Below are 12,163 nucleotides of genomic sequence, written 5' to 3'. Positions count from 1 at the left end.
TCTATGCCTGTATGCAACAAGAAATGTATTTTCTATAGCTGATAACAGCAATGACAGCCTTAAGACTCGAGCAACAGCACAATCTGCAGCAAATCCCAGCCTTTCAGGGAGAAGCCTACAATGGCTCCCCAGTAGCTCAAAGGCTCCGTACAAAGGCCAACTCGGTATCAAGCAGCTACTGCAGTGTTTCCCCTCAATCAACTCAGGAAAAGTGCATTAGCCATACATCAAAACTGCATTGCAGCTAAAGCTGCCAATTACTTATGGCAAAACGGGAGGCTGATTCATTTGACTGTATGTGGGCCTTGGCTGGAGTTTTCCCAAAATGCTACAAGAGAAGAGACAAACCTCAGTGAGCCTCCCCCTCATTCCCACCCCTTCCTCCCCCCCAAATCACAGCCACTGTGCTCGCACACATCGACATTTCCTGGAGGCTTCTCTCTCCAAAACTACTCCTCTTCTAAATACAGACCAAACGCGCAGCGACTCAAAACACATTTGCATATGAGATGTATGCACGCAGGGACACCTCTCCCAGACACGTACAAGGGAAAGACCAAATTTCTGCTGCTCACAAGCACGAGCACCTCCCCGTCCCTTGTGTTTGATGCTGGGCAGGTGCCGAGGAGCAGTGCTGTAGGCCTCTCCTTCAGGCACAGCCTCGGGGCGGCGGGCTCCGCTGGCGCTGCGAGATGGAAATGCCACGGCTCTGCGTTGGAAAAGGCCAGGAACTCCACCCCGAGCTGTCTGTGTGCAGTGGTGTGGACCCACGGTTATTTCAGCGCCCACAGGCCTCGGTCTGCAAGCTCCGCGTCGCGCCAACGCGCTGTTCCCCTCAGTTGGGTCAGGACACAAAACCCGAGTCACCCGAGTCACTTCTGCTGCTCACCGGTACCTTTTTTCCTTTTTTTTGCTCTGCCAGCTCCCTGCTGACGGCTGTGGCCACCTGACTTCACCCCTGGTGTTGCAGCCACCGTGGGGAGCCATGGACCACCAGCGGCAGGGCCTGTCCTCAGCAGCGCGCCTGAGGCAGCCGCGTGAGCAGCCAGCCCCTGCCAAGCACACCGGTGCTGTTATCCCAGAGCTGAATTCTAGCCATTCAATGGAAACCTTTAAAACATCTTTTACTAAAAACTTGCTTTGGGATCCTCTCTCTGCAAGCACAGGGAAAGCCTGAGGCACGCACCCGCTGCTCGCTGCCCTCTGGCACCACCGCTTGGAGCACAGTGAGTGCATGGGGAGGGAGCGTGGCCAGCTCCAACAACCCCTTCTGCAGCAAAGGAACCAGTACTCGGGGCATGGGCAGCTCCACAGAGCTCCCCGTAGGGTCTCCCCAGCCCTGCAGGGCAGATCTGAGCATACGTGCGAGGAGTCTTCCTGCCTGATGAACCCACCAAGAGAAGCCATGAGTCTAATGCGAGCTTATATGCCAAAGGCTACCAGAATATGCAAGGACATTGTTTTCCCCTCTCCTTGCCCCAAATTAAGTCTTACTGCGTGTTGACTTTGGGATTACGTTTGCTAGATACTTGGCCCAGGACACACAGGTGGCTGTAACTCACTAAGTCCTGCCCTGGCTCACAAGGACGGTCAGAAGCGCTCCAACAGCCGCGTTCCTCATGGGGAGAGCACCCTGCACGCTGACGGAAAACAACACCAACAGCATGAAGTAACAAAAATACTCGAGGTACGGGTAACTAACCTCGCACATCACTACGGGACTAAAGAGAGAAATGCCACACCGAGACTCGGAACGGGAAACCACCTCAGCCCCCAGCTCCTACTGCTCCCCCTCAGCACGGGAAGGAGCCCGGCACCGACCCCGGCCACCCGCAGTGCTCTGCGCACCAGAGGAGAGGACGGGGCACACTGCGAGGAGCGAGCTGCTCAAAAGCTGCTGCCAGCATTATGGATCATGGTTGCAGGAAGGAAGTGATCCCTAATGAGATGCTTTGGAGACATTTGTCATTGGTGTCACTGATGAGGAAGACCCTGCGTTCCCGTAGTGCAGGAGGGAGGGAGACTGACAGAGCACAGAGTGGTGTGGGGCGGGATGTGGGGCAGAAACAGAAGGACTCTTCCCTCGGATTGCTACTCCAGAGACTTTCAAATTGTAGCCCACCTCATTGTTTCACACACACTACAAAATGCAAGCCAGGTGCTTTCTCAGCAATAAGCTAAACAGGAAGCAAATTCTGGCTGCTGTAGTCTTTTTTTTCTTGCTAGAAATCTCACCTCTTCCCAACTTGAGTTCCCAGAGCCTCTGCAACGAAAAGGGGAGAGCAACAGCACAGCATGGCCAACAGAGACCATATCTGGAGAAAATAAATAACCGGGATGCCAACCTGAGCTGGCTAGGCTGACTAAAAAGATCAAACGAGGGTGTAAGCAGCTCTTTTCTGGAGCAGGCAGGCATCATTTCAGTTGTTGAAATATTCATGCCCCAACAGGAGCTGTGGTATCGGTGTCTGTCCCTGATACAAACAAACCTGAGCTCAAAGCATGACAATCTGTGTTGAGCAGAGCGGAATCACAATTAAAGGCACTTTCCAAGCCTCCATTTCTGCAAGCACACATTTGACAGCTTTTCTGGTGACACTACAAGTGCATCCCAGATCCAGGTCCATAATCTCTTGCCCGTGATGGTAGGAGACATCAAAACCAACGTTAGCAAGTACCTGGGATTTCAGCTGTGCGACTTCCATTGCTCCCTCCCATCCTTACTGCACATCAGCAGCCCCACGTGGCGTCTGGGGAGGGGCTGGGCGCACCTGATAAACGCGAGCTGGCATCTGGGCACTGCAGGACGAAGCAAAACCCTCCGCAGGGAAGCGCTGGGAAATGGCTCATCTAGAGGATTTTCTCCCTCACAAGAGGGAATAGAGGAGGAGGAGGCAGAGCAAGGAAAACACGAGGCCTTTCACACCCCTCGAGAGAAGTACTTTGCAGTGCCCTTCCTAACTAAAGCGCAGGCACTGATTTCTGCCTGCTGGCAGGGGATGGGGAGCAGGGGCACGCAGCTGCTGTCCCTGCACCAGGGCTGCCAGGGGATGTGAGGGCCAGAGGAGGTGTTTCCGTGCCCGCACCACGTGCAGCCAGCCATGCACGCTGCGAAGCAACAGCGAGCCCGCGGAGATGCCAGAACATTTTCAGCACCTTGGATTAGAAGGAAAATGAGAACGTCCATGCTGGAGCCTGTGCGGGACTTCGGTGTTGAAATGGTGGATTCATCACGGGGTATCCACGGCCGGGCAGAAGGGACGCTGCGATGCGGTGCCTCACAGGAGGGCAAAGCGCACCTGCAGCGAGCCGGATCAACGCACGCCTATCACCAGCACATGCACATGGTATCCCTTGCTGAAGTCGAGGGCTTTGCTTCCCTGTCTCTGAGAAAGCACATTTTTGCTCTTGGGATTACAAAGAAGCACTTCAACTTCCCCCAAAACATCCAGAACACAGAGGGGAAGATATCACGGGATCCAAATTGCCTTCATTTGCTTCTGCTGGCGAGGAAAATGCACACAAAACTGGGGCAGAGGAGGTGTATCCAACCTTAGCTTTGCCATTTCCCCTCATCCCAAACCTTAGGCAGGGCTACAGGGCAGTGTCCTGCACCAGCTCTGCCACGCGGGGCAGAGCAGCACTTTGCTCTGGATCCGGCAAGAATCAGTTGTGTCTGTCAACACGTCCCTAGGTAGACAACTGACGATAAAAAACATCAGGAAATGAGTTAATTGAACATATAACGATGCCATCTGACTCTTGCAGGCACAGCCATCACCACAGGTCATCACAGCACAGCAAACCCGCTGGTGGCAGCTCCTCGCCACCCAGGGCCTCCTGCGGCCGGGAGCTCTGCTAGCTGCGGACGTGAGAGCTCCCCACCGAGACCCCGGCTGGTGGGACTGACCACATGGATGCCGTGCAGCCCCCCCATGGCACGGGGAACCACCTGGCACGTTCCACGCTGCCACCTTGCAGCCCATTCCCTGCCTCAGGACAGCCCCAAGGCCAGCTCAGGCTGGGGGTTCTGCCAGAGCGAACTTTCCCTGCCCGAGGCACCGTGCCACCTGGGGGTGCCTTTGCTGCCCCCAGCAGAGCACACCCCACTTTGCTGCCAGCTGCACGCAGCTGCAGCTGCTGACGTTCACCCTGTCATTGATCGCACCTGGAAAAGATCTCCAAAACTCAAAGCACTGAGACAAAGCACTAACGAGCCACACACACGTCCTTATGTTGCTCGTATTTTTTCCAACACACAATTAGCCCCAGGAGCAGGAGACACACCAATGACAGCGGGTCTGAGACAAGCATCTCCACCTGCCCAGGCCCGAGGATGCCCGCTGTGTAGCACAGCAAGGAGCAGAAATTAGTGCTCAAAGCAGGTAGGCACAGACCGAAAGCCTTGTTAACGTCCCAAAGTCACAGGGAGCCCACTCAGAGCAGGACTGGAAGGCAAATCTGGCAACACATCCCCCACAGGGAGCTCTGTGCAGCTGTAGCTGAAACAAAGGAGCCGAAGGCAGATCTGAGAGGCCTCCAGCCTCCAGGAGGAGTTTGACCCCAGCTCACCATCAGCTCCAGGAACACCTGGATCCAGAGTCACCACTAAACCACTGAAGGAAAAAGAGGAAGCTTCTAGGCAGAGGAAACAGCACCTGCAATAGGACCACCACCAAGCAGGCAGGCCAGGAACCAGCTGGGGTGGGCAGCACCCTACAGGGCCGAACCGCTCTCACCTGCGCCTCACCAAGAAATATTGGGGGTAGAGGAAGATGACCTCGTGCCAAGTTTTTTCTAGGCTGTGCGAGATGAAGTCCTCCACTACAGCCAACAGCAGAACGCTCACCAGCCTCAGTGGGACCGGGATTTCACCCGGCCTCACGGGGCTTGCTGGTGCCGAGGGCACGAAGCCTGTGCCAGCCGCACTACGAGGCCGTGCTGCAGCCCCGAGGGGAGCGTGGTGCCCAGGACAGCCGGAGCAGCTTGCCCCAGGCAATGCCTCCCGCAGCTGCGTCCTGGGCTGTTGCTGCGAGCGGTGGCCTATGAGCCGGGAAACTTAATCCTGTAATGGGAGCTCAGGGCTCGCAGCAGCTCCTCAGACTCACTTTGAGTTATCCGGAGCCACTTGGGGAAGACACACCGTGCGCGTGGGTTGGGGCGCAGAGCCACAGCCGTGCAGCCAGCACCCGCTGCACCTCCTCTGCCCGGTCCTGTGCCCGGGGAGGCCGTGAGCATCCCGTCCCATCCCACCCCATCCCACTCCTTCACATGGCCTCATGGCAGGCTCCATGCACAGCCCATGTCCCGGCTCACTGGGCTCCAGCAGCCGTAACCCCATCCTGCAGCCACGGCCACCCCAAATTCCTGCTTGTGGCTCCCCACCAGGCACCCGCTGCCCAAATCCCTTGGAGGCTCCCCCGCTGCCAGGCTGGGGCCGAGCCGCTGGGAGGCCTCCGCTCCCCGCTCCCCTCCTTCGCGGCCCCTGAGGGGCTGTCCCCGGCCCCGGGAGAAGGTGGGGGGTGGGCACGGGGGTGGGAGGAGGAGGAGGAGGAGGAAGGGGGGGCTCTGGCCTCGTCCTGCCGGGCCGCAGCCTGTCCCTGGGGCGGGCGGGGAGCCGCAGGGCAGCGGCTGCAGCCCCCAGCCCCCAGCCCCCAGCCCAGCCCCAGCCGGGGGGGGCACACACAGCACGGGGGGGGGGGGCACACCCGGGAGGCCTCCAGCGATCGCTCCGCAGCCTCCTCCCAGGGCGAGCGCAGCGGGAGGACGGCGGATAAAAAAAAATAATAATAAAATAAAAATCATCGTCATAATAATAAAAAAGGGGAAAATAATAATAATAATAATGATAAAAATCAATGATTTCAGCGCAGCCCCCGCCCCAGCACAGGTGTCACCGGCCCGGCCCGGCCCGCCCCGCGGGGTGCCGCCGTTACCTGCTGCCACCGCCGTCATGCTGCTGGCGCTGCTGGTAGCGGTGCTACTGGCGGTACTGGCGGTACTGGTGCCGGTGCCGCTGCCCCTGCTCCGCCCGGCCCCGCCGCCCCCTCCCCTCCCGTCCCCTCCCGCCGCAGCCCATCTGCCGCGCGCCCGGCCCGGCCCCGCGCGCCGCCGCCGCCGCCCGCCGGCCGCCAATCGCCGCCCCCCCAGCCCCTGGCGTCACCCGCCGCCCGCCGCGCCCATTGGCTGCCCCCGCGCGGCTGCGGCGGGCCCGCGGCGGGGCGGGGCGGGGAGCGGCCGGGGGGGGGGGGGGGGAGCGGGGGCGCCCCGCGGGACACCCGGCACAGGGGCCGGGGAGGGCGGCTGGCAGCCCGCGGTTACGTTCGGGGCCCCGCCGGGCCCGTGCTGGCACGGCTCCCCAGCCACTGGCTGCGGGTGAGCATCTGCGGGGAGCCGGGGCTGGTTCCTCGCCTGAGGCTCAGACCTCTCCCAGCGGCTGCGAAGGCGCCCGGTTGTCGTGACAACCTGGCTGGTGGCAGCTCCCGACAGCAGCTCCCGATAGCCACGGCACGAGGCTGTCACGAGAAGGAGCCCCTCCAGCGGAGGGCTGCAGGGACCACGAACGCTTCCGAGGGAGCCGGAGAGGTGAGGGGCCCACGGGGCAATGCCGGAGCCCAGCAGCCCCGCTGGGCAAGGAGCTGAGTGAGCCGGGTGTCCTCGTTAAACATCCTTCCCCTCGTCCTGCCGGTGGTTTTCAGCCCATTCTCAGTGAACTCACAGGGCACCCACCGCTGGCTGCAGGCACCGGGCGCTGGGGCTGCCCAAAACCTTCGCAGATCGTGGCCGCAGCGCGGGGAAGCTCGGCTGCCAGACTGCAGACCCAGCCACCAACCCGCAGAGGCAACTGCCCGCTCTCACTTTGAGGAATCACTTGTGAAATAGGCTTTCCTGTAAAAGGATGAAGAGGAGATGGGAAATACCTCTGTGGATAGCTATTAATCGTACCGCCGCTATCTGTAGATAACTATCAGTCTTACAGCAAACAATTGACAGAATGTTTCCTTTATGTCATCTTCGTCTGGTTTAAAAATATGTACTGTAAACATTTGCTGAAGTCAGGGTAAGAGTTTATTAATAAAGCCTTCCTATTAAGAGCAGCTGTGCTTTTAGTTTATATTTTTACCTCAAATCATATTTTTCCTACTCAAAATTAATGCTTCAGCTGTGGATTTCACTGAGATGCAATAAGAATATTAATATATGCCAATTAGATACCAATCAACAACTAAGGACTGCGTTTAATAGATACATTTCATAATGCCACGGCTACACCTCATTAAAATATTGTTGAATTTCCACAACTTATAAACAATCTAGCGGGATACAACCCACCTCCAGGAACCAGTAAAACCGCACGTGCTGCTCTCCTTCTGTGGGGCCGTGTGAGATAAAATTCAAAGCTACGACAGAGGCAGAGCTGATGGCAGGTAACAAAAACCTCTCGGGACAACGTTAGGTGCCGGGCTCACAAATCACGCTTCTCGGAAAGGGATGGGAATGACTGCGAGGAGATCCCCGTGCTGGGTCAGGGTTTCGCAACAGGGAAACAATAAGCGCCGATACCGCTCACGGCTGTACTCCGAAACACTGCCCGAGCTGTAATTAGCGACGTTTCTGATGAGAGGCCGGGCAGCCCAGCAGCGCTGCTCCTCCAGTTTGGGCAGAGGGGAAGCCGAGGCAGGGAGCACCGCAGCGCTGCCTCCCACAGATCCCCACTGTCACTCCCAGCTGTTGTGCTGGTTTGGTTTTTTTTGGAAACTGCAATTTAAATCACCCTCCGACAGGCACAGCAGGACTAACAGCCCTACCTGAAGGCGGCTTGTGGCAGAACCAGGGGCAGGGGTCGGGGGGTTCCAGGATAAGCTGTGAAGCCCAGTCCTGCCTGGTTTGCAGTCAAACACCCGCCGTCCTCCTCCACGGGGAACATCACAATGTTCCTCTTAACACAAGCAGAGATGACCTGCGTACGAGGCCCACCAGAGGCTGATACATGATCTGTGAGTGACCATGGCATCGCAGCATCCCAGATCACCACACGTGGAGGTGACTTCCTAAAGGCAGGTGTGACGCTGCTCTCATTTCTGAGAACGGGGATTTTGGCCTCGCTCCTCAAGGTATCACAGCCTTGGCACGGAGACCCCACAAAGCTTTGGGCACACAACAAGGGCCTGGTCCAAAGGCCAGCAACATCAACAAACCCGCTAATGATTAAGGATACCGTAAATCCCCATCTCCCTACATTTTCCCAAGAATTTCAGTCAGGCAGAAAAAGAAGTTGCCCACCTCCAGATGCGCAGCAGCCCACGGGGCCCTGTCCTTCCCAGTGACCGCAACCCCACAGCATGGCGCCTGCCTGGGACACGCACCAGCACCACTGGCTCTGGTCAGCCTCATCGTGCAAAATCCCACAGAGAAAATGATCTCAGGGCAAGATCAGCAGAACCACTTTGAAACAGAGAAGCTTCCCAAGTCCCCCGTGAGACCCCAGAGGCTCTTTAAGATGAGGACACCGCCACGTGGTGGTGACAGCCACCAATGCTACAGCCACCCAGAGCACCAGCTGCGGGGCCTTGGGTCTGGGGAGCATCCCCGTGAGCCCCAAATTTCCCTGAGGCCACAAGCTTGTATCCAAGCAAATATAATCCAAGCAAAAAAATTGTTTGTATATGCAAACCATTCTTGCAGCTCAGGCATCATCCCATGGCAATCCAGCCACAGTCTCCAAGCCTGTGCTGACTTACCTCTGGCCGGCCTGTAGCCAGACTGATTTGCACCCTGAAGATATCCCAGACCCTCAGCTACAGTGCCACAGCATCTCCATGTGGGAGGGTCTGAATGATTCCTTCAAAGCAGGTGGGACCACCGAGGCTGCTTTCATTTTGCTGGTTCCTTCTCCTGTCCCCGGAAATCAGGATCTGGTTTCTCTTCTGTGTGGTTTCTCCTGCTCATTCAGCTCTCTCTCAAAGATCCACTTTCCCCACAACTGTTGTGAATCTGCGAATTAATCTCATACGAGATCAGTTCCTGCTGAGGAATAAGATTAATCTTCCTAGGAGCGCAATACAGAGTTATTGCTGGTGATGTGGTTACAGTGGTTCCATATATAGATTATTCTGCACTTATCAATCTTCCTTAGCTCCAAATAAGACATCCCTATTTGCTCAGACCTCCAGTCGAAGAGCACAGACAGGCCTGGTTCTGGGCGTATTCACCCATGTTTTGCTCTCACACCATCAGTGGAGTTATTGCTGATTAACACTGAGGACAATCAGGGCCAAGGCCAACAACTCCATTTCCCTTTTCATTTTTTTGTCCCGTAACTGTACCACAGAACGGGAACAGGAGTGGCACATACCTAATAATCTCAGGGAGCTCTTGTTTCACAGCTGTGACAAGCCCACTGATGTCAGTGGAGCTCCACCACGGGTGGATTTGAACAAAGTCCCTACGGATGGCGAGCACAGGGCGCTGGGTGGCAGCCTGTGAGTACCGGAGATGCCAGGTTACTGACACGGTGCAGTGCGAAGGTACCACAGGCATCCAGACTGCATCAGTCCAGAAGGGCTAGAGATAAGCAAGGTCCTTACGTGGTTCCCACTCCACGAACAAAGACTTGATTGCCTGGAGAACACCCCATGACAGCTACATGTCACAGCCGTGCCTGCTCAGGGCAGCGTCCTTCCAGCAGCTGGAAGTCTGGAGACAAGGGCTGTCTGTGGTCTTAAAGCACTTCCACAGCAGGACGTTAGGCTGAAGCCTCAAAATGAGATCAAGCATGCTGGAGAATGTGTGTCTTGACTTCGAAAATACCTTTCCTGAGCGTGCTGGGGTTGTGACCTGCAATGTTAACGTGTGGGAACCTCTCCAACTGCTGACCAGGCCAAGTATTTGCCATTGAGCTAAAGAACCGACGGCTCCAGGCTATAGCAGACAGACATCAACTCCACTATCTAAGGAGCATCTCTTATCTTTGGTTTACCTAACACCAGCTAGAGCAGCAGGGCTGACACTACCTGGGTGATACAAACAATTTGTCAGGAACCAGAAAAAGGACTTTGAGCTTTATGAGATCACCACATAATGATAGTAAACGCAAAACATGCCAGACACAAACCGACGTGTACAGAGAGGAGTTACCAGAGCCTGAATCAGCCTTGCCTCCAACATGCCCTCAGTGTGGTTACTTTTTTAGGGGAGAGAACCCTTTCACCCTTCTCATCGCTGTCTGTGAGCCCTTCCAGCATCCTCCTTGCTTTTTTCCCCTGCAACACAGCACAGCCTGCGGCTCCCCACGGGCACAGCCAGTAAGATGTGAGTGCTGAGAGACCTGTTCACACCAAGAGGTACTGTGCTACAATTTGTCCCCAAACCTACGCTTGTGCTTGGCCACAAGGAGAACTCCATAACCCAAAGGCTGGCAGCCCAGCCAAGCACCCGTGCAGGTACAGACACCATGGAGAAGTTTATTCCATAGATTTATCTTTCAAGGCACCGAACAAGTCAAGGTCTGCTTCGATATGGCATAGCAGGACCAAGCATTGGCTTGAAGACAGAAAGCCACCAGCCCAGAGGAAATTTCTTATGACAAGTTCGAAGAGGAGCATGAGTTTTCTAGCAAAATAAAGTCGGGCTTTTCTCCTAGAAATAATGCCTTGCCAACTACAAAACATCCCAGGGTTGACAAGTCTTATCTCAAGAGTGGAAGAATTGTGAAGCCCCAGATTAACGAGCGGTACGTTCAGCAAAAGGTGTGCTCAGGAGAGCCTAGAGCCAAGATAAAGCACAGGGAGGGGGTGAGACCTGCTTTGGATTTGAGAGCCTTCAGGGACCATCTTCATTAGTCTCAAGCACATGTAACTTTAGCTTGAACCTACAGGATGAGAGAACATGTAAGTTAGGGCAAATTTAGCAGTTTTGTTCTCCATCCAGTTCAGACTGACACCAAATATAAAAAGCAATGATATTTCCAGAATCGTGAACAAGACTTTTTGAGCAGCATCACTCAGGTTCACAGAGCCCGGCAGCGCAGGAAGCCCACACCTCAGCCCCTGTCTCTGGCTGGGGAAGTGGGATGCTCAGGGAACACAGCCAGGCTTATTAATCTGCTGCTTAAAGGTGTCACCTAAGCAGAAGCTGGGATCAGGAAGAAATCCCCAGCTGACATTAAAATGTTAAACTCAATGGCATGAATCCAATTATTATTTTTATTGGAATTGCTAATAGGCAGCATGGCACTGGAGGGTCGGACTTCCAAGATAAGTGGGGGACATCTCTGCCCCTGGGGACAGGGACCGGGTGAGGCTTTCGAGCCGTGCTGTGCTGGCCCAGGGTCCCCTTTCGCCCCCCCGGCCGGTGACACCCCGGTGGTCGAGATGCTCCAGGAGGGTCAGGGAATGCCAGCAGGGTGACAGAGGCTGGGTGCTCTCACAGAGCTCACGGCTACAAACCTGCACGGGCTCCCCGACCTCGCATCCTCCGTGAGGTATTTCTGCCTTCTGCTACACAAGAAACCCCGAGGGATCTGTGGTGTGTGGCGACCCCAGCACAAACGGAGAAGCCATCTTCCGTGAGCAAGTGGATTGCTCCCTGAAGAAGTCTCGCAGCAGGCATCCATCCCTGCAGGCTGTGTGTGCAGCCCCTGTACCAGGACTGCCTCCCCTGTCAAGGAAGTACCCGAGCAGGTAGCTGAGAAGCTCCCCTGCCAGGTTCTGCACGGATATGTCATAAACCTCCCTCCCCAAAAACCCTTCACTGCATGAGAGAAAAATGACTGGGGTGTGTTGACAGCCTTCAACTAACTGAACATCACTTTGTGAAGAGTTACAGGGACCCGATCCAGCCAAGAACAATCACCCCTAAAATAGAAATTACAATTAAATGCCTGCACTGTGTTGTTGCACAAAGCAGAAAGCAGCATGCTTCACTGGAGCACCTGCTCTGCCTCTGCGCCACCTTCCCTGACAGCCTCGCCTCGCCTAACTGAACAACGGGGGCCCGTCAGGATGGGGTCACCACACTCGGGACCCATCTCCCTGCTCTCGGTGGCAGGTGAGCTCCGTACCAACAAGCCTTACAGTGAGAGGCACTGTCCCGTAGCAAGGCTGCCGGCACAGAGGGACAGAGCCAGCGGCCAGTACCGGGTTTGGCAGCGCCCCACCTGCTC

At 56.0% G+C, this 12,163-nt stretch overlaps 1 protein-coding gene across 4 annotated transcripts in view; it reads right to left on the bottom strand.

Annotated features, from left to right (window-relative positions):
• PAK3 (p21 (RAC1) activated kinase 3) overlaps nucleotides 1-12,163 on the bottom strand; it is a 173,265-nt gene that overhangs the window by 64,835 nt on the left and 96,267 nt on the right. For 2 of the 4 annotated variants that reach the window (XM_027465354.3, XM_027465356.3), the window contains exon 1: nucleotides 5,937-6,094. The exons of the other annotated variants lie outside the window; for them this stretch is intronic. The gene's annotated coding sequence lies outside the window, so the exon portion shown is untranslated. Of the gene's footprint in view, nucleotides 1-5,936; nucleotides 6,095-12,163 lie in introns of those variants that run through there. 4 annotated transcript variants of the gene reach the window in all.

The sequence above is a fragment of the Anas platyrhynchos genome, chromosome 10 (genome assembly GCF_047663525.1).
Source record: "Anas platyrhynchos isolate ZD024472 breed Pekin duck chromosome 10, IASCAAS_PekinDuck_T2T, whole genome shotgun sequence".
Taxonomy (NCBI): domain Eukaryota; kingdom Metazoa; phylum Chordata; class Aves; order Anseriformes; family Anatidae; genus Anas; species Anas platyrhynchos.
The sequence above is the reverse complement of the archived record's forward strand: the minus strand, read 5'-3'. Positions and strand labels throughout refer to the sequence as shown.